General features: G+C 42.9%; 1 long non-coding RNA gene and 1 pseudogene across 1 annotated transcript; both read left to right on the forward strand.

The window, feature by feature from the left end:
- The first annotated feature begins 7,017 nt into the window (after positions 1-7,017).
- The window catches only part of LOC106563546 (mitochondrial glutamate carrier 1-like), a 29,809-nt pseudogene continuing 10,273 nt past the window's right edge, over positions 7,018-26,553 (forward strand).
- Positions 18,340-19,148, forward strand: LOC106563558 (uncharacterized). The gene is made up of 3 exons (XR_001319275.3): positions 18,340-18,487; positions 18,603-18,708; positions 18,934-19,148. It is a non-coding gene; the product is annotated as an uncharacterized LOC106563558 (long non-coding RNA).

Genomic DNA, 26,553 nt, shown 5'->3' on the forward strand with positions numbered 1-26,553 from the left:
ATATCTATGATCACCAATGTGTCATTTGTACAGTTCTTAAATATATATGTGACATTTGACTGTAAAACTTGGCAGTGCTACTGCTTTCTCTGTGAGTGAGGGTGGATATATGGCATTTTTCAACAGAATATGATAGTCTCTTTGCAATGAAACTATCTAATGATAGACTTCAAACAAATACATGACTGTCATTTAATAACCATGCCCTGATGGGGAAAAACACACACATCTCTGTCTTTATTTCATCATGTCAACTGTCTATTTGGGGCTACGGTTTGTTTTGGGCAGGACAATGGTAACTCTGTCAAAAACAGGATGTGATGCTGAGGAAATTCCGAAGTTTCATTTCCAGTCAGAACTGTTAGTCAGGAAAGGAGAACTGGCATCTCAGCTGGCTTCCACTACCAACAAACATTACTGTGCTGCAAGTTTATAATGTTAAACTAAAACGAAAACTGAAACGAAAACGAATATTAATCATGAAAAACAATTGCTCATACATTTATACTGACTCTACAAACAATCATCATATACGCTGCTGCTACTCTGTTTATCATATCCTGATGCCTAGTCATCTTAACCTTATACATATCTACCTCTATCACTCCAGTGTCTCTGCACATTGTTAATATGGTACTGACCCTGTATATAGTCACCTTACCCCTATACATATCTACCTCTATCACTCCAGTATCTCTGCACATTGTTAATATGGTACTGACCCTGTATATAGTCACCTTACCCCTATACATATCTACCTCTATCACTCCAGTATCTCTGCACATTGTAAATATGGTACTGACCCTGTATATAGTCACCTTACCCCTATACATATCTACCTCTATCACTTCAGTATCTCTGCACATTGTAAGTATGGTACTGGAACTGACTCTGTATATAGCATGCCTACTTAATCATGTTCTTCTTATTTTTATATCTTGTGTGTTTTTGTTTTACCTTGTTGGGGTTAGAGCTTGCAAAAAAGGCATTTCACTGTTTTTTTATTTAACAAGGCAAGTCAGTTAAGATTAAATTCTTATTTACAATGACGGCCTACCCCAGACAAACCCGGATGATGCTTGGCCAATTGTGCGCCACCCTGTGGGACTTCCAATCACAGCCAGAGACGATGCCGCCTGGATTTGAACCAAGGACACCTTTTGCGCTGAGATGGAGTGCCTTAGATGTAAGAAGGGCTATATAAATAGCCCTGTGTGATGGGTAGCAACAGGGTTCAGCTTCACCAAGTAGAAATAAGTAGCCTCAGCAGCTGCACTCAGCATCTATGTGATGAGCCCTGAAATGCAGCTTGGAAAACATAAGCATCATGTCTTGATCCCCCAATCTGTGTATACATTTATGTGGAAGGTTCACCGGGTGAGCAATGATGTGTAGTTAATGGGTGAACTATGTTAAGTCAGGTTTACCTGACAATCATAACATTCAAATCTGAACGTGCATGGCAGATATGTGGTGGAATGGGTATAGTGTTATGTGGATGTATTTATTCATGATGTATTAACAAACTAGATGTGGTAATTCTCTCCAATACCACATGTAATCCATTCCTGGCAATGAAAAATACATGAGCTCATACTGTACATATAAATGAAAGCAGACATTGAGTAGACAGACCACTCAAATCATATCAAATCAAATCAAATTTTATTTGTCACATACACATGGTTAGCAGATGTTAATGCGAGTGTAGCGAAATGCTTGTGCTTCTAGTTCCGACCATGCAGTAATATCTAACAAGTAATCTAACCTAACAATTTCACAACAACTACCTTATACACACAAGTGTAAAGGAATTAATAAGAATATGTACATAAAATATTTGAATGAGCGATTGCCGAATGGCATAGGCAAGATGCAGTAGATGGTATAGAGTATAGTATATACATATGAGATGAGTAATGTAGGGTATGTAAACATTATATAAAGTGGCATTGTTTAAAGTGGCTAGTGATACATTTATTACATACATTTTTCATTATTAAAGTGGCTAGAGATGAGTCAGTATGTTGGCAGCAGCCACTCAATGTTAGTGATGGCTGTTTAACAGTCTGATGGCCTGATCCCCGCTTTGATGCACCTGTACTGACCTCACCTTCTGGATGATAGCGGGGTGAACAGGCAGTAGCTCGGGTGGTTGTTGTCCATTATTATCTTTTTGGCCTTCCTGTGACATTGGGTGGTGTGGGTGTCCTGGAGGGCAGGTAGTTTGGAATTTGTATTTGTGGTCCTGGCGACTGGACCTTTTTTGGAACACAATTATTTTGGTCTTACTGAGATTTACTGTCAGGGCCCAGGTTTGACAGAATCTGTGCAGAAGATGCAGTAGGCCCTCCTTGGTTGGTGACAGAAGGACCAGATCATCAGCAAACAGTAGACATTTGACTTTAGATTCTAGTAGGGTGAGGCCGGGTGCTGCAGACTGTTCTAGTGCCCTCGTCAATTCGTTGATAGATATATATATATATATAGCTCTGTGGAAAGAAATGTGTGTGTTTTTTGCCTATTTTAACCGCACGCTTGTTGTTTGTGTACATGGATTTTATAATGTCGTATGTTTTCCCCCAACACCACTTTCCATCAATTTGTATAGCAGACTCTCATACCAAATTGAGTCAAAGGCTTTTTTGAAATCAACAAAGCATGAGAAGACTTTGCCTTTGTTTTTGTTTGTTTGTTTGTCAATTAGGGTGTGCAGGGTGAATACGTGGCCTGTCGTACAATAATTTGGTAAAAAGCCAATTTGACGTTTGCTCAGTACATTGTTTTCACTGAGGAAATGTAAGTGTCTGATGTTAATGATAATGCAGAGGATTTTCCCAAGGTTGCTGCTGACGCATATCACACGACAGCTATTGGGGTCAAATTTGTCTCCACTTTTGTGGATTGGGGTGATCAGTCCTTGATTCCAAATATTGGAGAAGATGCCAGAGCTAAGGATGATGTTAAAGAGCTTTAGAATAACCAATTGGAATTTGTTGTCTGTATATTTCATCATTTCATTGAGGATACCATCAACACCACAGGCCTTTTTGGGTTGGAGGATTTTTATTTTGTGCTGTAGTTCATTCAAGGTAATTGGAGAATCCAGTGGGTTCTGGTAGTCTTTAATAGTTGATTCTAAGATTTGTATTTGATCATGTTATATGTTTTCGCTGTTTGTTCTTTGTTATAGAGCCAAAAAGATTGGAGTAGTGGTTTACCCACACATCTCCATTTTGGATAGATAATTCTTTGTGTTGTTGTTTGTTTAGTGTTTTCCAATTTTCCCAGAATGGGTTAGAGTCTATGGATTCTTCAATTACATTGAGCTGATTTCTGACGTGTTTGTCCCGCAGGTCTGGGAGAGTGTCTCGCTGGTCTGGGCGGGGTGTCTATTGATCTGTGGCTCCTGTGTGAAGTGTTGGGGCTGCGTTTGAGAGCGATGTCCTTTAGGGTCCGAGCGAAGATGGGCACTGCTGCCTTGTATGGGTGGACCTGGTCATAAAGGCTGTTCAAGTCCATGGTGGGGTCACGGGAAAAACTTGCTTTTACCTGCTGTATGGTAGCAGGGTGGAAGTCTTTTTGGTGTAGCAGGGTGGATATAACCACTTGTGCATTAGGGAAAGTAGAAGAAGCTTTTTCAATCACTCCCTTGAGTGCTGTGGCCACCCTTTCCTGCTGTGTTCTCAGGTCGTTTGTGCTGTGTGTATTATTATGTGGCTAGGTGACCCTAGTTGGTCCTCAGACAGAAGGTCTAGGGCGCGTTGGGTGTTTGGACACCAGGGTTTAAACACACTGTGTTTGGGAAAAAGTTTTTTTTCTTGTATATATTTCCTTTTTGAGTCCATAAGGAGTACAATCTATGTCTTGTGTATGTCCTCCGTGGGTGTGGGGCTGTTGTCAGGAGGGCTATAAGGGTGGCTGAAAGGGGGGGGTGCTCAGAGGTGGTATGATCCCCTGGGCTTGGGGTTCTTCATTTGTCTGTCCCGCTGTGATGTTGACGTGGTCAGGGTCTGGGGTGGACTGTTCTGCTGTGGTGTCGAGACTTTTGTTGGGAGCTGAGGTGGGTTGTTCTGCCTGCTTCTCTGCGGGGGTGGCCACCTCTCTAGTGGGTTGTTCTCTGTCACACGACATCCCCCTCACCCTCTCCTCCAGCAGTCTGATCCTCTCCTCCATCCCCCTCACCCTCTCCTCCAGTAGTCTGATCCTCTCCACCATCCCCCCCACCCTCTCCTCCAACAGTCTGATTCTCTCCTCCATCCCCCTCACCCTCTCCTCCAGCAGTCTGATTCTCTCCTCCATCCCCCTCACCCTCTCCTCCAGCAGTCTGATTCTCTCCTCCATCCCCCTCACCCTCTCCTCCAGCAGTCTGATCCTCTCCTCCATCCCCCTCACCCTCTCCTCCAGTAGTCTGATCCTCTCCACCATCCCCCTCACCCTCTCCTTCAGCAGTCTGATCCTCTCCTCCATCCCCCTCACCCTCTCCTCCAGCAGTCTGATCCTCTCCTCCATCCCCCTCACCCTCTCCTCCAGTAGTCTGATCCTCTCCTCCATCCTCCTCACCCTCTCCCCCAGCAGTCTGATCCTCTCCCTCCATCCCCCTCACCCTCTCCCCCAGCAGTCTGATCCTCTCCCTCCATCCTCCTCACCCTCTCCCCCAGCAGTCTGATCCTCTCCTCCATCCCCCTCACCCTCTCCTCCAGCAGTCTGATCATCCCCCTCCATCCCCCTCACCCTCTCCTCCAGCAGTCTGATCCTCTCCCTCCATCCCCCTCACCCTCTCCTCCAGCAGTCTGATTCTCTCCACCATCCCCCTCACCCTCTCCTCCAGCAGTCTGATCCTCTACCTCCATCCCCCTCTCCCTTTCTTCCAGCAGTCTAATCCTCTCCACCATCCCCCTCACCCTCTCCTCCAGCAGTCTGATCCTCTCCTCCATCCCCCTCACCCTCTCCTCCAGCAGTCTGATCCTCTACCTCCATCCCCCTCTCCCTTTCTTCCAGCAGTCTAATCCTCTCCACCATCCCCCTCACCCTCTCCTCCAGCAGTCTGATCCTCTCCTCCATCCCCCTCACCCTCTCCCCCAGCAGTCTAATCCTCTCCGCCATCCCCCTCTCCCTCTCCTCCAGCAGTCTGATCCTCTCCTCCATCCCCCTCACCCTCTCCCCCAGCAGTCTAATCCTCTCCGCCATCCCCCTCTCCCTCTCCTCCAGCAGTCTGATCCTCTCCTCCATCCCCCTCACCCTCTCCTCCAGCAATCTGATCCTCTCCTCCATCCCCCTCACCCTCTCCTCCAGCAATCTAATCCTCTCCTCCATCCCCCTCCCCCTCTCCTCCAGCAGTCTAATCCTCTCCGCCATCCCCCTCTCCCTCTCCTCCAGCAGTCTGATCCTCTCCTCTAGTGCTCTGTTCTTCTCCTGCTCCTGCTTTTTCTCCTGTTGAAGTTGTCTCATCACAGTCCAGAGTGCAGATATATCTCTCTCCACCTCCAGCTCTTCGGGTCTGGTTAAGGGGGTGTTGTTGTACTGGACTGTTGTCTGGGTCTGTGCTGACTGGAGTGTAATCACCTGCTGTTCCAGCTCCACCTGCTTTACCTCCAGCTGGGTAAATGTATCCTTCATTTCAATGAGGGAGTAGTACTCTGTGCTGGGAGGTTGACTTTCCGCTTGGAGTTGCTCGTCTGTGGGGTTATATAATGAAGAGGTCTGGTCTGACCCGCTCGGGGTGGGGGTATCTTTCTCAAGGGAGAGCTTCTCCTACTGAGCTAATTCTTTGATTAGGTGAAAGTCCAGCTGAAACTGTTTGGGGTTGCCCTGTACCAATACTGTTCCAGAATTATAGAGATTTATTTTAGCTGACTCAGAGTCCTCGTTGTCTAGTATCCTGAGTTTCTCAACAGAGAGGTAGTGTACTAATATAGCACTGTGCCATGCCAGGGGATGGTCTGGTTAATATAGCACTGTGCCAGCCAGGGGATGGTCTGTGTGGAAGATGAGGTTGCTGATGTTCCCATTTTTATAATAGTCAGGAAAAAGTGTCTCTTGATTTTCCATAAGGAGCTTCATTTTGTGCTCTTTTCGTGTCTTATCATTCTTTACATACACAAGGTACTGTATTTTAATTACCTCTGAACAGCAAGAGGCAGCTTCTAAGGCCTCTCCATTTGGTTGAAGTAGACTGTGCGACTCTCCTGCCATTGTTGGGCTAAAGGGCTTTGACACCTCTCAGTTGACACGTCAGTGCTAATTGAAGTTGTATCAAGCATGGCAGCCTTTATTTAGCATTCAGTCCTTATAAAGGGATGTAATGTATTTTTCTTTTTGGCTTTTGGAAATAAATATAGCTTCAGACTAAACATTACTCACTCAATTCCAGGTTGGAAGGTGTTTTCAAGTTTCTGTTGTTTTCCAGAGCATTTGCTGTATAGCTTTGGAATAATACTCTTTGGTAGCTGTAAACCTTCCAGGTGATTACGTAATTCCGTCCAAAGTCAGGTTGTAGGTTTTGAGTTTTGAGTTGGAGTGAAGGTTATGTTGTAGAGAGTTGTATCCTGTATTTGTCCCTGACAAAATATCCAAGTTTATTTAACTCTTAATCTATATATTTTTAAGAACGTGCTGAAAAATGCAGGAACTGTAAGGGGTTTCGTGACTGGCTGCAGGGAAGTCAGGCGCAGGAGAGCAGAACTGGGTAAAAACCGGAGCAGTTTAATGAGCAAATCCAACGGCACCCAGAACAACAAAATATTGGTACAAAATAACCCATTGCGAACCAGCCAGAGTGCACAAACACTTACAACACACAATTTCACATACAGACATGGGGGGAACAGAGGGTTATATACACGACAAGTAATGAGGAAATGAAAACCAGGTGTGTGGGAAAACAAGACAAAACAAATGGAAAATGAAAGGTGCATCGGCGATGGCTAGAAGACCGTTGGTGTCGACCGCAGAAAGATGCCCGAACAAGGAGAGGCACCGATTTCGGCGGAAGTCGTGACAGGAGCTCATCTGCTCATGACCTCTCCTCTCTGTCTTTTCCTTTTCCTTTTCTCTCTCCCTCTCCCTCTCAGTTTGCCTGCCAAATTGATCAATGGGGGAATTGATTGGTGTGACTGATTGGTGTGACATGTGTATTTCCTATTGACCTAGCCAATACCCATCTCCAGAACCAGCAAAATGGTTACCGTCTCTACACCAGCATGTATGTACAATGCTGGTCAACACACACTTTTAACCAGTCTCATTTAGAAATTCTAAAACAAACTTGTAGTTTGCTTGTAGCATCTGCTTACCTCTGCTTGATTCTCTGAGGTCTTTGCACAGTAATCCTTAATGTTCACTACACAGGTCAGATTGCCTTATCAAGACCATTCGATCCGAGGGATACTTTGGCATGTACAAAGGTAGGACAAAATTGTGTGTTTGTGTGTATGTGTGTGTGTGTGTGTGCGTGTGTTCATGCGTGCGTGTGTGCACACAGGTTTGAGCATGTTCTTTGTTTATGACTCTGTGAATCTCTATTTCTTTGGCCATTAGGTGCTGCTGTGAACCTGACTCTGGTCACTCCAGAGAAAGCCGTCAAACTAGCTGCCAATGACTTCTTTAGACAGCACCTGTCCAAGGATGGGTGTGTAGTGCTCAGAGGCCACTTTCAAATACCTGCCTGTCAAATACAGTCATACACCAGTCGTAACTGACTGGTTCACCAACCTCTTGCCCACTCTGATCTCTTTGAATAGATGTACTTGAAAGATGTAGTGTATACTATATCAGCTTTAACTAACTTCTTGTTTGGATTTGATATACATATCACAAATAGGATTCTAATAATATCTTCACTATGTGCTGGGGTCTACTGGTAATACATTAGAGGTATAAATATTTTGTAAACATACAGCATGGATGATAGGACCGATCCCCTAGGCCCTGCAGCATTATCCGCATGACATACCTGGGCTATCTTTAGCGTCCCTCAACATTTCCATGGGGACCAAAAACATGGCTGATAAATTATTGAGTGACCTGCGCTAGTGAACTGGTGAATTATTAACATGTTTCTAAGACTGTGTGAGTGCGTGTGTGTGTGTGTACATGTGTGTGTGCGCATGTATGTTTCTTTATGTGTATCACTAATGGTATGTTTATTGATTTATGCGTGTTTATGGTCATGTCCTTTGTGTATAGAAACAGGCAGTTTTAAGTTGTATGCATTTTGTTTAATGTATGTAAAACACTTGAGATAGCACCAGACCATCCAGAGAAATTAGCAAAGTCATTGAACTAAAATAATTATGACATTTGTTTTCTCTCTCTGTCAGAAGCTCACCCTGCTGAGGGAGATGCTAGTGGGTTGTGGTGCTGGTACATGTCAGGTAAACTCAGCCTCAGACAGCTTTCTACTACCATCTTGTGGCTCAACAGTAATTATGCACACTAGTTGTGTGTCTGCCTGGGTGTTTGAACTCTTTTGAAACAGTCACACTGTCTCTCCATCTCTCTGTCTCTCCATCTCTCTGTCTCTCCATCTCTTTGTCTCTCCATCTCTCTGTCTCTCCATCTCTCTGTCTCTCCATCTCTTTGTCTCTCCATCTCTCTGTCTCTCCATCTCTCTCTCTCCATCTCTCTGTCTCTCCATCTCTCTGTCTCTCCATCTCTTTGTCTCTCCATCTCTCTGTCTCTCCATCTCTCTGTCTCTCAATCTCTCTGTCTTTCCATCTCTTTGTCTCTCCATCTCTTTGTCTCTCCATCTCTCCATCTCTTGGTGCAGATCATCATCACTACTCCCATGGAGATGCTAAAGATCCAGTTACAGGATGCAGGGTGGATAGGTGAGAGATGGGTAGAAGAAGGAGAGAGGAGGTTGTATGTTCCCCTGTTCCCAGTCAATGTTTCATGACTAACCAATATCTTGTCAGCCAAACAAACACAAACAGATCACAGAGATCTGATCAGTTAGAACCAGTAACAACCAGCATTGTTATTGTATCAATGTAAAATTGTTATTTTATTGCTTGACCACATTTGTGACTCTTCTTTGTGTTCCTGTGATTCCCCAAATGTATTTTTGTTTGCCAACTTTTCCTGAGGCATTCCTGCTTCTCTGTCCCTGGTTGATGATGTCACACTGATGATACTGATGATGTTGTGTGTGTTATGACACATGTACAGGCTCAGAGGAAGCTGATGTCCAAGGCTGCAGGTGGGGCCCCTGGGGGTCCAGTGGAGTTGAGGTCCCATACAGCAATGCAGCTCACCCGGGAGATGGTAAGGACATCTCCATACAGCAATGCAGCTTACCTGTGGATGGTAAGGACAGTCGTGTGTGTTTATACAGGTATGAGTGTGTATACAGTTGTAAGGTTTTTCCGTGCATCGGCAAGACTTAACAGCTGCCTCCGTTAAGACAAGGAGTGGAGGTCTGTGTCTATTTGTCAATAACAGCTGGTGAGCAAAATCAAAAATGAATGTAGTCTCGAGGTCTTGCTCACCTAGAATATCTCATGATAAGCTCTGTAGACCACGCTATTTACCAAGAGAGTTTTCATCTATATTTTTCGTAGCTGTCTATTTACCACCACAAACCAATGCTGGCACTAAGACCACCCTCAACGTGCTGTATAAAGCCATAAGCAAACAAGAAAATGCTCATCCAGAGGTGGATCTCCTAGTGGCTGAGGACTTTAATGCAGAGAAACTTAAATCCGTTTTACCTGTTACATGTGCAAAAAGAGGGGACAAAACTACCTTTACTCCAAACACAAAGACGCGTACAAAGCTCTCCCCCGCCCTCCATTTGGCAAATCTGACCATAATTCTATCCTCCTGATTCCTAGCAAAAACTAAAGCAGGAAGTGCCAGTGACTTGCTCAATACGGAGGTGGTCCGATGACGCAGATGTGAAGCTACAGGACTGTTTTGTTATCACAGACTGGAATATGTTCCGGGACTCATCCAATTTCATTGAGGAGTATACCACATCAGTCACCGGCTTCATCAATAAGTGCATCAATGACGTTGTCCCCACAGTGACCGTACGTATATACCCCAACCAGAAGCCATGAATTGTAGGCAACATCCGCACTGAGCTAAAGGGTAGAGCTGCCACTTTCAAGGAGTGGGACTCTAACCCAGACGCTTATAAGAAATCCTGCTATGCCCTCAGGTGAACCATCAAACAGGCAAAGTGTAAATACAGGACTAAGATTGAATCCTTCTACACCGGCTCCAAAGGTCGTCGGATGAGGCAAGGCTTGTATACTATTACAGACTACAAAGGGAAGCCCAGCCGCGAGCTGCCCAGTGACACAAGCCTACCAGACAAACTAAATTACTTCTATACGCGCTTCGAGGCAAGCAACATTGAAACATAGATGAGAGCACCAGCTGTTCCAGACGACTGTGTGATCACCCTCGCCGCAGTCGATGTGAGTAAGACCTTTTAAAAAAAATGTTAACCCCCTTTTTCGATCTTGTCTCATCGCTGCAACTCCCAGTGGGCTCAGGAGGCGAAGGTTGAGTCCTGCATCCTCCGAAACATGATTCACCAAACCGTGCTTCTTAACACCTGCTCGCTTAACCCAGATGCCATCCACACCAATGCGTTGGAGGAAACACCACCAACTGTGAGCCTCCCTATGGGACTCCCGATCACAGCCAGTTCTGATACAGCCCAAGATTGAACCCGGGTCTGTAGTGACGACTCTAGCACTGCCTTAGACCACTGTGCCACTTGGCAGGCCCATGAGTATGACCTTTAAAACAGGTCAACATTCACAAGGCTGCAGGGACAGACGGATTACCAGGATGTCTACTCCGAGTATGTGCTGACCAACTGGCAAGTGTCTTCACTGACATTTTCAACCTGTCCCTGGCTGAGTCTATAATACCTACATGTTTCAAGCAGACCACCATAGTCCCTGTGCCCAAGAACACCAAGGTAACCTGCCTAAATGACTACCGACCCGTAGCACTCACATCTGTAGCCATGAAGTGCTTTGAAAGGCTGGTCATGGCTCACATCAACACCATCAGCCCAGAAACCCTAGACCCACTACAATTTGCAAACCGCCCCAACATATCGCTACTGCACTCAACACTGCCCTTTCCATCCTGGACAAAATGAACAATTCCGTGAGAATGCTGTTCATTGACTACAGCTCAGCGTTCAACACCATCGTGCCCTCAAAGCTCATCACTAAGTTAAGGACACTTGGACTAAACACCTCCCTCTGCAACTGGATCCGGGACATCCTCACCGGCCGCCCCCAGGTGGTAAGGGTGGGCAACAACACATCTGCCACGCTGATCCTTAACACAGGGGCCCCTTAGGGGTGCGTGCTTAGTCCCCTCCTATACTCCCTGCTCACAAATGACTGCGTGGCCAAGCACGACTCCAACATCATCATTAAGTTTGCAGAAGACACAACGGTGGTAGGCCTGATCACCGACAACGATGAGACAGCCTATAGGGAGGAGGTCAGAGACCTGGAAGTGTGGTGCCAGGACAACAACCTTTCCCTCAATGTGATCAAGACAAAGGAGATGATCAAGATAAGGAGGGCCAAGCACGTCCCCATTCTCATTGACGGGGCTGTAGTGGAGCAGGTTGAGAACTTCAAGTTCCAGGGTGTCCACCTCACCAACACACTATCATGGTCCAAACACACCAAGACAGTTGTGAAGAGGGCACGACAATGCCTATTCCCCCAAAGATTTTGCATGGGTCCTCAGATCCTAAAAAAAGTTCTACAGCTGCACCATCGAGAGCATCCTGACTGGTTACATCACCGCCTGGTATGGCAACTGCTCGGCCTCCGAGGGGCTACAGAGGGTAGTGCGTACGGCCCAGTACATCACTGGGGCCAAGCTTCCTGCCAACCAGGACCTAGAGAAAGGCTCCACATTTTTTTTCTTAATTTAACTATTATTTTTATTAAAACTGCGTTGTTGGTTAAGGGCTTGTAAGTAACCATTTCACGGTAAGGTCTGCTACACCTGTTGTATTCGATGCATGTGACAAACAATATTTGACACAGGAAAGTCAGGAGGACACCTACAGTGGAGTGACAGACTGCATCAGGTAACCTCTCCTTCTCACTCTAACTCTTCCACTGCTTCCCTCCTGGTTTTGACAGGCATTTTCTGATCGATTATATCCATATTATCTGATGATAGAACATTACAACCTCTACTGGTACTATGAAATAAATGGAGAAGGCATTTTAGGCTAGAATATACAGTGCCAGTCAAAGGTTTGGACACACCTACTCATTCAAGGGTTTTTCTTTATTTTTAATGAAGACTGTAAATTGATTAAAATAGCACACTGATTTTTATGAGATGGAATAATTAAACAAACTATTGCAAATTCAGCTGATCACACTGCAATAATATGAATGCATGTGCAGAGCTCCAGTGATTCAATGCTCTTAAACTTCAACACCTGAGTAGCTCTGAAAGGATTTGATACTGTGTATCACTGAGTACACCAAACATTAGGAACACCTTCCTAATATTGAGTTACTCTGTGTATATTCCAATATATTAAAGAGTTTCATTCCAAAATGCTTTATACTGTCACAACTTCTGCCGAAGTCGATGCCTCTCCTTGTTCGGGCGGTGTTCAGCGGTCGGCGTCGCTGGTCTTCTAGCCATCACCGATCCATTTTTCATTTTCCATTTGTTTTGTCTCGTTTTCCCACACACCTGGTTCTCATTTCCCTCATTATGTGTTGTGTATTTAACCCTCTGTTTTCCCCATGTCTTTGTGTGGTATTGTTTATCTGTTTTCATGTATGCGCACGTTAGGCTGGTTGCGCTGGGTTATGTTCAAACCGTATTTGTATTTCGTGTTCGTTTGTGCCATGTGCTTTTGGTTCGCCAAATAAAAGGCTCCGTTTTGCTACCAAATATCTGCTCTCCTGCGCCTGACTTCCTTCAGCCCTTCACGCATACCTTGACTCCGAGTCCCGTGTAGCTCAGTTGGTAGAGCATGGTGTTTGCAACGCCAGGGTTGTGGGTTAGTTTCCCACGGGGGACCAGTACGGAGAAAAAAATGTATGAAATGTATGCATTCACTACTGTAAGTCGCTCTGCATAAGAGCGTCTGCTAAATGACTAAAATGTCAAATGTTGACATATACACCAACTTTTCAAGTTTTCATTAAAAATGAGTGCTTATGGATACCTTTGAGTAAAATGTTACTGTTATCAGGTTTCCATTCAACCTTTTTATGCACATGAAGTACATGTCGGATAGAAAATGTTACGACCGTCCTGATGGAAACACAAGATTTGTCGTAAACTTTCCAAATGTTGACATTACTAAATACAATAGACAAGGTGGGATCCTTTTGTCTGTAAAATGTATTATGCAAGAGATGGTGGTGGAAAGGCTTTTACGTGCAAATATTGATTTAATAACCATATCGAAGCATATCGAGATGACGTGTGGTACTCCGACTTTGGAAAGCATACAGTTTATTGGCCTTCAGATGAAATAAACTATGATGAACTTCACAGCATGGTGAAAGTGCAAAGTGATGAGCTTGATGCTCCTTTCCAAAAATATGAAGGGTCTTATTTTTTGGATTGGTAAGTTAGTCTAGTGGCCAGCTATCTAAACGTGTAATATTCATGGTCGAATTACCGACTGGGGGACCCCCATTGATTTTGTTAGTCATTCTCACTCAGATATCTTACTAAAAACGGCTAACATTTCTCTCCACCCTATGTCAACATGTGTAGAAATGTTGCTTAGGGCCCCCAAAAAGGCTGGGGCCGGCTCTGGCTGCATTTCTGGGTATGGATGTGGGTACTCAGACCCGCGAGCCACTGCAGCCTCCCTTGATAAATTCATGATTTTTTGTGGCCCCCACAATAATTTAAGTTGCCCATCCCTGATGTAGGCTATACCCGCACTGTATCTACGAGCTGAGTGCATGTGCCAATACCAGAGTGGGCACATTCGCTATATTAACTCAATATTTGATGTAACAAAACCATCAGTAAAAATGTGATGGAAACCAATTTAACATTTAAGTCTCTGACTTGTGGTCAGACTCGCTCGTGTGGAACCACCTATACTTGCGCCTTTTTTCAGTGCTAATTTGAATGTCATTGAGAAAACAGAAGTGTCCATTTTTTTTTCTCAAACATCCTTTCTGAATTTAAAAGTTATCCTCGAAGTAATCATCTAGTTTTTCAAAAGTATCTGTAATCTGATTACAATATTTTTGCTGCTAACGAAATGGATTACAGTTACTGTTTTTTGTAATCCTTTACTCCCCAACACTGTCCTTCGTGTACAGGGGGGTCTATGACATCACCCTATCTAGGGTTCTATATCTATGATCCCCAATGTGTCATTTGTACAGTTCTTAAATATATATGTGACATTTGACTGTAAAACTTGGCAGTGCTACTGCTTTCTCTGTGAGTGAGGGTGGATATATGGCATTTTGCAACAGAATATGATAGTCTCTTTGCAATGAAACTATCTAATGATAGACTTCAAACAAATACATGACTGTCATTTAATAACCATGCCCTGATGGGCAAAAACACACACATCTCTGTCTTTATTTCATCATGTCAACTGTCTATTTGGGGCTACGGTTTGTTTTGGGCAGGACAATGGTAACTCTGTCAAAAACAGGATGTGATGCTGAGGAAATTCCGAAGTTTCATTTCCAGTCAGAACTGTTTCTATTAGTCAGGAAAGGAGAACTGGCATCTCAGCTGGCTTCCACTACCAACAAAACATTACTGTGCTGCAAGTTTATAATGTTAAACTAAAACTGAAACTGAAACTAAAACAAATATTAATCATTAAAAAAATGTATGCTCATACACATGACATGCACATACATTTATACTGACTCTACACACACTCATCATGAAACACTGCTACTACTCTATTCATCATATATCCTGATGCCTAGTCACCTTACCCTTATACATATCTACCTCAATCACTCCAGTATCTCTGCACATTATAAATATGGTATTGGAGCTGACCCTGTACATAGCATGCTTACTTACTTTATCATGTTCTTTTTATTTCCATATCTCGCAGGTTTTTGTTCTCCCTTGATTAATGCATTGTTGGGGTTAGAGCTCACAAGAAAGGTATTTCACAGTTAAGATCAAATTCTTATTTACAATGACAGCCTACCCCAGCCAAACCCAGATAACGCTGGGCCTATGGTGCACTGCCCTATGGGACTCCCAATCACAGACGAATGTGATGCAGCCTGGATTCAAACCAGGGACTGCAGTGACGCCTCTAGCACTGAGATGCAGTGCCTTAGACCGCTGCGCCATTCGGGAGCCAAAACTGTACTTGTGCATGTGACATTAAAACTTGAAACTGAAACTTGAAATAAAGTAATTAACAGACCTATTTGAAAAACTAAAAATATACTGAAACTATTATCTTTTACTAAAATATAATAAAAAACATCATCAAATCAAATTTTATTGGTCACATACATATATTTAGCAGATGTTATTGTGGGTGTAGCAAAATGCTTGTGTTCCTAGCTCCAACAGTGCAGTAGTATCTAACAACTCACGACAATACACACAAATCTAAAAGTAAAAGAATGGATTTAAGAAATATATAAATATTAGGACGAGCAATGTCAGAGTGGCATTGACTAAAATACAGTAGAATAGAATAGAGTATATACATATGAAATGAGTAAAGCAGTATGTAAACATTATTAAAGGGTCTAGTGATTCCATGTCTATGTATGTAGGGCAGCAGCCTCTAAGGTGCAGGGTTGAGTAGTCGGGTGGTAGCCGGCTAGTGATGGCTATTTAACAGTCTGATGGCCTTAAGCTGTTTTTCACTCTCTCGGTCCCAGCTTTGATGCACCTGTACTGACCTCGCCTTCTGGATGATAATGGGTTGAATAGGCCGTGACTCGGGTGGTTGATGTCCTTGATGATTTTGGGGGTGATATGTCCACATGAATTATGTTCAGTTTTTGTATTTTTTTCAGAGGAAGGCCCTGAAAATTGTCAAAGACTCCAGCCACCCTAGTCATAGACTGTTCTCTCTGCTACCACACGGCAAGCGGTACCGGAGCGCCAAGTCTAGGTCCAAGAGGCTTCTAAACAGCTTCTACCACCAAGCCATAAGACTCCTGAACATCCAGTCAAATGACTACCCAGACTATTCACATTGCCCCCCCCTCTCCTCACCACTGTCATTCTCTGTTGTCATCTATGCATAGTCACTTTAATTAACTCTACCTACATGTACATACTACTTTAACTAACCGGTGCCCCCGCACATTGACTCTGTACCGGCACCCCCCTGTATATATTGTTATTTTTTACTGCTCCTCTTTAATTACTTGTTACTTTTATCGCTTATTCTTATCGGCGCACGTGACTAATACAATTTGATTTGATTTGTTTCTAGGCTGTCATTGTAAATAAGAATTTGTTCTTAACTGACTTGCCTAGTTTAAAAAAAAGGGGATGTGGAATGACTCCAATGTAAAATTGGAGTCATGAGAAGGGCTGACCCATCACCTTATATATTACTGCCCCACAGTTATGACATCCCAAAAAACACACAAAAAACTCTACAACCCATATTTCTTCTAGCCTCCCACAAATGCTTTATGTTCTTAACACTAAAACTGAAACAAAATAATATAAAAATGAAATATAAATATTTTTATACAACTTAAACTAAATAAAGTTATGTAAAAAATATAAAAATATAATTCATTTGTAAAAGTTTCTAAAACCCAAATTCCATGTTGACATTATGGGGTATTGTGTGTAGGCCAGTGACATAACATCTTAATTGAAACATTTTACATTCAGTCTGTAACAAAAAAAAATGTCAAAAAAGTCAATGGATGTGAATACTTTCTGAAGGTACTGCACATGTCGACAGCAGAGGGAGCACGCCCCATCCACATCGACGGGGCCGCAGTGGAGAAGGTGAAAAGCTTCAAGTTCCCCTGTGCAACAGCGCCTCTTCAATCTCAGGAGGCTGAAGAAATCCAGCTTGGCCCCTAAGATCCTCACAAACTTTTACAGATGCACCATTGAGAGCATCCTGTCGGGCTGTATCACTGCCTGGTTCGGCAACTGCACCGCCCACAACCGCAGGGCTCTCCAGAGAGTGGTGTCAAAGACATCAACCACCCAAGTCACTGCCTGTTCACCTTGCTATCATCCAGAAGGCAAGGTCAGTACAGGTGCATCAAAGCTGGGACCAAGAGTCTGAAAAACAGCTTCTATCTCAAGGCCATCAGACTGTTTAATAGCCATCCTTTGCCGGCCTCCACCCAGTACCCTGCTCTGAACTTAGTCATTGTCACTAGCTACCACCTGGTTACTCAACCCTACACCTTAGAGGCTGCTAACCTATGTACATAGACATGGAATCACTGGTCACTTTAATAACGTTTACATACTGTTTTACTCATTTCATATGTACAGTATATACTATATTCTAGTCAATGCCATCCCATTCAACTATTGCTGTATATATACTATTCTATCCTATGTATTCTATAGATATACTAAATATTCTATCCACATACATCCATAATGTCTATACATCCCATCCCATCACATACATATATATTTATACTTCGGACTCCGACATTGCTTGTCGTACTATTTATATATTTCTTAATTCCATTCTTTTACATTTAGATCTGTGTGTATTGCTGTAAATTGTTAGATATTACTGCACTGCTGGACCTAAGAACACAAGCATTTTGCTACACCCACAATAACGTCTGCTAAATACGTGTATGTGACCAATAAAATTTGGTTTGATTTGTAAACAAGAGTAATAGTGACCAGTAGCAGGATAAATAGATACTTAATGGTAATGGAAATCAATAATCAATGAACAGCAACATAGGTGTGAGGGGGAGCAGTAATTGTGTAAGCCGTAAGATAAAGGTGCAATCTATACGATGTGGACATGTAAAGTGCTTTTCATGTCTATGTCCACTAAATACCTGTATTCTACCCTACTATAGTAGTCTATAATGAATCATATCATAAGGAATCATTCTCTCATATTAGGTGAGAGGCAAACTTTTGGAACCTCATCCATCATGACAATTACGACATTAAAAGCAGAAAAACAAACTGCATTGCCTCCATTAGTCTTATTAATGCTGACACATCACATTTTGATGTCTTGGTTTTAAAGCAATAGGCCGAGTTACACAGTTGAGGAGTATCCTCCTTATTGCCAAAGGTTTCAGAGCAGGTACTCTAATCTTATAATGACCTGGAAATTCCTCATATTGTGTACAGACAGACACTTCTGATCGTAATAGCTTGGGAGGACGAAGTTAGGGAATTCCAGCTTTTGGAAAACTAAACTCCTCCTTGGTCTGAGTGGAATATAAGAACAAGCTGCAGACCACAAACCAACACAAAACACAAGGGAGTTCAAACTGCCTGACTGACTAACTAACTAAGGAGCTGAAAGGTAAGAGATAACTCTGTTATATGAGGCAGTCACAGTTTAAGTTGAATAAATGATCTGTAAATATGTCAGCAATTCATATAGTAGCCTACGTTCTCTCTCTCCATGTTTCTTTCAGTCTGTCACATCTGCAAGTATGAAGCTGCTTCTAGCTGGACTTGTTCTGACCCTCATTGTAGGAGCTCAAGCTCAGTGGTACCGCTTCCCTGGTGAAGCTGCTCGAGGTCCGTTTATACACTTTAATCATTGTTTCTTCATTGTTGACATAAATAGATACATAAATCAAGAGTAACACATCATTCAAGAGTAACAAATCATTCAAGAGCAACAATGTACTGTATTTGAGGACTCCTTTAAAGTCATTGTTATTTCTGAGGCTAGTGGTTTGAAATGTTGTAAAGTTCCTTGGAAGTGTCAAACTCAACATCCGTGTCCTCCTGACCCTGCAGGTGCTAGAGACATGTGGCGTGCATACGACGACATGAAGGACGCCAACTGGAATTAACAACAAATATATTGCACTTAATTACTGCTTTTGGTAAAAATGTCATATTCTCAATAATTATTTTGCCCAAATGTTCTGCTAATAGACAGGTACATGGTACTGAAAATTTGTATGCAATCTATTTCAAAAGTGTTGCAAAAATAAAGTGATTACGCAGCTAAAGACCAAATGTCTTTCTGTATTCAGCATAATACGACTGGGAAGGTTGGAACGAAGTGTTCAAATCCTGAAATGTACACTCAAATGATCGGGGGTTGACATTTTCTCAGCTTTCAACTGGCAACGGGTCAGCCCTTTACAACTAGTAACTGGGACATTTGGACAGTGGGTCAGCCATACATAGTACATGTTTTTCATAGGATAGACATAGAAGAAGCTGAGAAAAACATAGGAGACATAGAAGAAGCTGAGAGTATTGCAGGTGACGCAGTGATGTGAACTTTGAGGGTGCAACAACAATTCTAAGCCAATAGAAGTTGTGCATTTATTTGCCTGTGCTCATCCCTAAGCCCCCTCCCTCTCGCCAACACAACACACACCGTGTCCTCCCCTTCTCACTTACAACCAATAGATGCTGGTTTAATTGACCACTGATCCACCAGGCCAATTTGTTGAGTGTAACGATATAGCAGGGAATCCTGTTATTAGCAGGGCAGGGGAAGTAAGGAGGCCTGCAGGTACCATATAGGCTTGAACAGCTGGTCCAGGAGGATGGTAGGTCAGTTCATTACAAATTGCAATTATAATATTGGTATCTGCCACGTCCATTTCAGTATATTTGTTAATCATTGAGGGTCACTGATGAAATCTTTGTGAAAATAGAGACATGCTCTGGAACAAAACTGGTGCCAGGCTATCCTTGTTGTGACATCACAAGAGAAACATGGGGAGAGAGGGCAAAGGGGAGAGGATGGATGCCCCTGCTGTTAATGGAACATGACAGTTTGAATGAGGATTCAATTCAACATACTATGCAACTCTATTAAGACAGGAGGATAGATGAGTAGGTTACGTATAATTTAACACAGATAGATAATATGCATAAAATTAGTATACCGTTAGGCTTTTGAACATAACCAGTCATTATTACAGAATGCAGAATTACAGGCATACTGTAAAATATGCACAGACATATAATGTATTGATCAGCCTGACCACACCTCCACACAAGCAACCAATGAGAGTATGGTCCAAAGTACTGTACCACCTTCTTTGGAACCGACTTTGAACAGACTGAGTGAGAGAGAGAGAGAGAGAGAGAGAGAGAGAGAAAGAGAAAGAGAAAGAGAGAGAGAGAGAGAGAGAGAGAGAGAGAGAGAGAGAGAGAGAGAGAAAGAGATGAGCTAAGAAATTGTAACACAGAGGAATTGTAACTCAGGTATATTGCTTTCCTAGGTTTTCTGTTTTTGTCACTCTTAATTTGAAAATATGAACTTTAGGGCTCAAAGTGATGTCAACAGCAATAGATATTGCAATATCAATACCATAGATTTCGCTATATCATGATAAACTTCACCTGAGATGTGTAATGGGTAGCAACAGGGTTCAGCTTCACCAAGTAGAAATAAGTAGCCTCAGCAGCTGCACTCAGCATCTATGTGATGAGCCCTGAAATGCAGCTTGGAAAACATAAGCATCATGTCTTGATCCCCCAATCTGTGTATACATTTATGTGGAAGGTTCACCGGGTAAGCAATGATGTGTAGTTAATGGGTGAACTATGTTAAGTCAGGTTTACCTGACAATCATAACATTCAAATCTGAACGTGCATGGCAGATATGTGGTGGAATGGGTATAGTGTTATGTGGATGTATTTATTCATGATGTATTAACAAACTAGATGTGGTAATTCTCTCCAATACCACATGTAATCCATTCCTGGCAATGAAAAATACATGAGCTCATACTGTACATATAAATGAAAGCAGACATTGAGAGAGACCTCTCCTGTGGCTTCTCTTAGGTACTATTCTATGACCAAGGTTTTTGCACAGCACAGCACAGCACAGCACAGAAGATCCTTTTATAAAGACAACAAATTGAAATATTTGGTCAAAGGTATATTATTACAAACCTGCAAAGAGAGAAGGAGTGCTGTGAGCTGACAGACTAGACCTCAAACAGATTTACACCCATATTTCTAATCACAGTATTGGATGTCCCATCTCCCTCTCTCTTTCTCTGCTTTCTCTTAATCCATTAAAATACAATGCACACACACACACACAAATCAGGAGAGATTTGGGAGGAGTAGGAGTAGAGGAAATAGAAAGAGTGGGGGTTAGAATAAGCGTTGATTGAGGTTGTGCCATGGCGGAGATCGTTGTGGGCTATACTCGGCCTTGTCTTAGGACGGTAAGTTGGTGGTTGGAGACATCCCTCTAGTGGTGTGGGGGCTGTGCTTTGGCAAAGTGGGTGGGGTTATATCCTGCCTGTTTGGCCCTGTCCGGGGGTATCATCGGATGGGGCCACAGTGTCTTCTGATCCCTCCTGTCTCAGCCTCCAGTATTTATGCTGCAGTAGTTTATGTGTCGGGGGGCTAGGGTCAGTCTGTTACATCTGGAGTATTTCTCTTGTCTTATCCGGTGTCCTGTGTGTATTTAAATATGCTCTCTCTAATTCTCTCTTTCTCTCTTTCTGTCTTTCTCTCGGAGGACCTGAGCCCTAGGACCATGCCTCAGGACTACCTGGTATGATGACTCCTTGCTGTCCCCAGTCCACCTGGCCGTGCTGCTGCTCCAGTTTCAACTGTTCTGCCTGCGGCTATGGAACCCTGACCTGTTCACCGGACGTGCTTGTTGCACCCTCGACAACTACTATGATTATTATTATTTGACCATGCTGGTCATTTATGAACATTTTAACATTTTAACATTTTGACCATGTTCTGTTACAATATCCACCCTGCACAGCCAGAAGAGGACTGGCCACCCCTCATAGCCTGGTTCCTCTCTAGGTTTCTTCCTAGGTTTTTGGCCTTTCTAGGGAGTTTTTCCTAGGGAGTTTTTCCTAGCCACCGTGCTTCTTTCACATGCTTTGCTTGCTGTTTGGGGTTTTAGGCTGGGTTTCTGTACAGCACTTTGAGAATATCAGCTGATGTACGAAGGGCTATATAAAAATAAATTTGATTTGATTTGATTTGATTTGGAGGGTAAGGATTGATGTGATTGGTCTAGAAGGAGGGTGGCTGTACAATCAGCTTCTTCTGAACGCATGGCTCAATGAATGAACACTCTTCATTTCAGGTAGCCTGCCAACATAACATTGAGGTAAATACTATTATGCCCAGGCATAAGCCAAGTACTTTCTATGCACAGATGTTTCTCAAAGCTTTAACTGAGTGTCAGATTACTGTTCTGATATGGATTTGTACTCTGTTCTTTTCCAGTTCTCCTCCACAGCTGGCCAATTACTTGACTGAGTTACTAACTGACTGAAACTGACTGTTGAACATTGGCTGGTTGACCGAGGTATTCTCCATCTATCTTCCACTAATCCATTGTTTTCCTTAAACACGGAGGTGCAGATCACATTTACAGATACAGAGACAGAGAAACTGCCAGAGTAACTGTCTCAGATAGATGGCCGACAAGCAGATCAGGTAAGTGCGGATAAGGATATTGATGGAAACAGAGGATTTTGAGAGGATTTTATCAAATGTTTTAATTGATGTTCTAGGTTGAATCTTGAACTAATCCCTCCACCATTATCCCTCTCTCTCATTCTTGTTTTTCTCTTTTGTTATTGATTGGTCATTGTCACCTTTTTGATACCTTCTCACCCTTCTCTCTTTCAATTCAATTCAATTCAATTCAATTGGCTTTATTGGCATGGGAAACACATGTTAACATTGCCAAAGCAAGTGAAGTAGATAATATACCAAAGTGAAATAAACAACAAAAATGAACAGTAAACATTACATTCACAGAAGTTACAAAATAATAATTCCATTACAAATGTCATATTATGTATATATACGGTGTTGTAATGATATGCAAATGGTTAAATTACAAAAGGGAAAATAAATAAACATAAATATGGGTTGTATTTACAATGGTGTTTGTTCTTCACTGGTTGCCCTTTTCTTGTGGCAACAGGTCACAAATCTTGCTGCTGTGATGACACACTGTGATATTTCACCCAGTAGATATGGGAGTTTATCAAAATCAGGTTTGTTTTCGAATTCATTGTGGATCTGTGTAATCTGAGAGAAATATGTGTCTCTAATATGGTCATACATTTGGCAGGAGGTTAGGAAGTGCAGCTCAGTTTCCACATCATTTTGTTGGCGGTGTGTACATAGCCTTTCTTCTCTTGAGAGCCAGGTCTTTCTCAATAGCAAGGCTATGCTCACTGAGTCTGTACATAGTCAAAGCTTTCCCTAAGTTTGGGTCAGTTCAGGGGTCAGGTATTCTGCCACTGTGTACTCTCTGTTTAGGGCCAAATAGCATTCTAGTTTGCTCTGTTTTCTTGTTAATTCTTTCCAATGTGTCAAGTAATTATCTTTTTGTTTTCTCATGATTTGGTTGGGTCTAATTGTGTTGCATTCCGGGGGCTCTGTGGGGTCTGTTTGTGTTTGTGAACAGAGCCCCAGGACCAGCTTGCTTAGGTTCATCTCTCTGTAGGTGATGGATTTGTTATGGAAGGTTTGGGAATCGCTTCTTTTAAGGTGGTTGTAGAATTGAACGGCTCTTTTCTGGATTTGGATAATTAGTGGGTATCGGCCTAATTCTGCTCTGCATGCATTATTTGGTGTTCTACGTTGTACACAGAGGATATTTTTGCAGAATTGTGCATGCAGAGTCTAAATTTGGTGTTTGTCCCATTTTGTGAATTCTTGGTTGATGAGCGGACCCCAGACCTCACAACCATAAAGGGCAATGGGTTCTATAACTGATTCAAGTATTTTTAGCCAGATGTTAATTGGTATGTCATTTTATGTTCCTTTTGATGGCATAAAATGCCCTTCTTGCCTTGTCTCTCAGATCGTTCACAGCTTTTTGGAAGTTACCTGTGGCGCTGATGTTTAGGCCAAGGTATGTATAGTTTTTTGTGTGCTCTAGGGCAACGGTGTCAAGATGGAATTTGCATTTATGGTCCTGGCGACTGGACCTTTTTTGGAACACCATTATTTTTGTCTTACTGAGATTTACTGTCAGGGCCCAGGTCTGGCAGAATCTGTGCAGAAGATCTAGGTGCTGCTGTAGGCCCTTCTTGGTAGGAGGGCAACAACCCAGCAGCAGGACCGCTACCTCCGCCTTTGTGCAAGGAGGAGCAGGAGGAGCACTGCCAGAGCCCTGCAAAATGACCTCCAGCAGGCCACAAATGTGCATGTGTCTGCTCAAACGGTCAGAAACAAATTCGCCACTGACGCCCTGTGCTCTTCACAGGTGAAAGCAGGTTCACACTGAGCACATGTGACAGACGTGACAGAGTCTGGAGACGCCGTGGAGAACGTTCTGCTGCCTGCAACATCCTCCAGCATGACCGGTTTGGCGGTGGGTCAGTCATGGTGTGGGGTGGCATTTCTTTGGGGGGCCGCACAGCCCTCCATGTGCTCGCCAGAGGTAGCCTGACTGCCATTAGGTACCGAGATGAGATCCTCAGACCCCTTGTGAGACCATATGCTGGTGCGGTTGGCCCTGGGTTCCTCCTAATGCAAGACAATGCTAGACCTCATGTGGCTGGAGTGTGTCAGCAGTTCCTGCAAGAGGAAGGCATTGATGCTATGGACTGGCCCGCCCGTTCCCCAGACCTGAATCCAATTGAGCACATCTGGGACATCATGTCTCGCTCCATCCACCAACGCCACGTTGCACCACAGACTGTCCAGGGGTTGGTGGATGCTTTAGTCCAGGTCTGGGAGGAGATCCCTCAGGAGACCATCCGCCACCTCATCAGGAGCATGCCCAGGCATTGTAGGGAGGTCATACAGGCACGTTGAGGCCACACACACTACTGAGCCTCATTTTGACTTGTTTTAAGGACATTACATCAAAGTTGGATCAGCCTGTAGTGTGGTTTTCCACTTTAATTTTGAGTGTGACTCCAAATCCAGACCTCCATGGGTTGATCAATTGGATTTCCATTGATTATTTTTGTGTGATTTTGTTGTCAGCACATTCAACTATGTAAAGAAAAAAGTATTAAATAAGATAATTTCTTTCATTCAGATCTAGGATGTGTTGTTTAAGTGTTCCCTTTATTTTTTTGAGCAGTATATATGTTTAAGAGGGTGGGGCTGCATCTCTGTCTCACCCCACGGCCCGGTGGGAAGAAATGTGTGTGTTTTTTGCCTATTTTAACCGCACGCTTGTTGTTTGTGTACATGGATTTTATAATGTCGTATGTTTTCCCCCAACACCACTTTCCATCAATTTGTATAGCAGACTCTCATACCAAATTGATTCAAAGGCTTTTTTGAAATCAACAAAGCATGAGAAGACTTTGCCTTTGTTTTTGTTCTGTTTGTTTGTCAATTAGGGTGTGCAGGGTGAATACGTGGTCTGTCGTACAATAATTTGGTAAAAAGCCAATTTGACATTTGCTCAGTACATTGTTTTCACTGAGGAAATGTAAGTGTCTGATGTTAATGATAATGCAGAGGATTTTCCCAAGGTTGCTGTTGACGCATATCCCACGGCAGCTATTGGGGTCAAATTTGTCTCCACTTTTGTGGATTGGGGTGATCAGTCCTTGGGTCCAAATATTGGAGAAGATGCCAGAGCTAAGGATGATGTTAAAGAGCTTTAGAATAACCAATTGGAATTTGTTGTCTGTATATTTTATATTTTCATTGAGGATACCATCAACACCACAGGCCTTTTTGGGTTGGAGGATTTTTATTTTGTGCTGTAGTTCATTCAAGGTAATTGGAGAATCCAGTGGGTTCTGGTAGTCTTTAATAGTTGATTCTAAGATTTGTATTTGATCATGTATTTGTTTTTGCTGTTTGTTCTTTGTTATAGAGCCAAAAAGATTGGAGAAGTGGTTTACCCACACATCTCCATTTTGGATAGATAATTATTTGTGTTGTTGTTTGTTTAGTGTTTTCCAATTTTCCCAGAAGGGGTTAGAGTCTATGGATTCTTCAATTACATTGAGCTGATTTCTGACGTGCTGTTCCTTCTTTTTCCGTACTGTATTTCTGTATTGTTTTAGTGATTCACCATAGTGAAGGCGTAGACTCAGGTTTTCTGGGTCTCTATGTTTTTGGTTGGACAGGTTTCTCAATTTCTTTCTTATGTTTTTGCATTCTTCATCAAACCATTTGTCATTGTTGTTCATTTTCTTCAGTTTTGTATTTGAGATTTTTAGATTTGATAGGGAAGCTGAGAGGTCAAATATGCTCTTAAGATTTTCTACTGCCAAGTTTACACCTTCACTATTACAGTGGAACGTTTTGTCCAGGAAGTTGTCTAAACGGGATTTAATTTGTTGTTGTCTAATAGTTTTTTGGTACGTTTCCACACTAGATTCCTTCCATCTATAGCATTTCTTAAAATTACTCAGTTCCTTTGGCTTTGATGCCTCATGATTGAGTATTTCTCTGTTCAAGTAGAC

Source organism: Salmo salar, chromosome 11, assembly GCF_965601325.2.
Source record: "Salmo salar chromosome 11, fSalSal1, whole genome shotgun sequence".
Classification (NCBI taxonomy): Eukaryota; Metazoa; Chordata; class Actinopteri; order Salmoniformes; family Salmonidae; genus Salmo; species Salmo salar.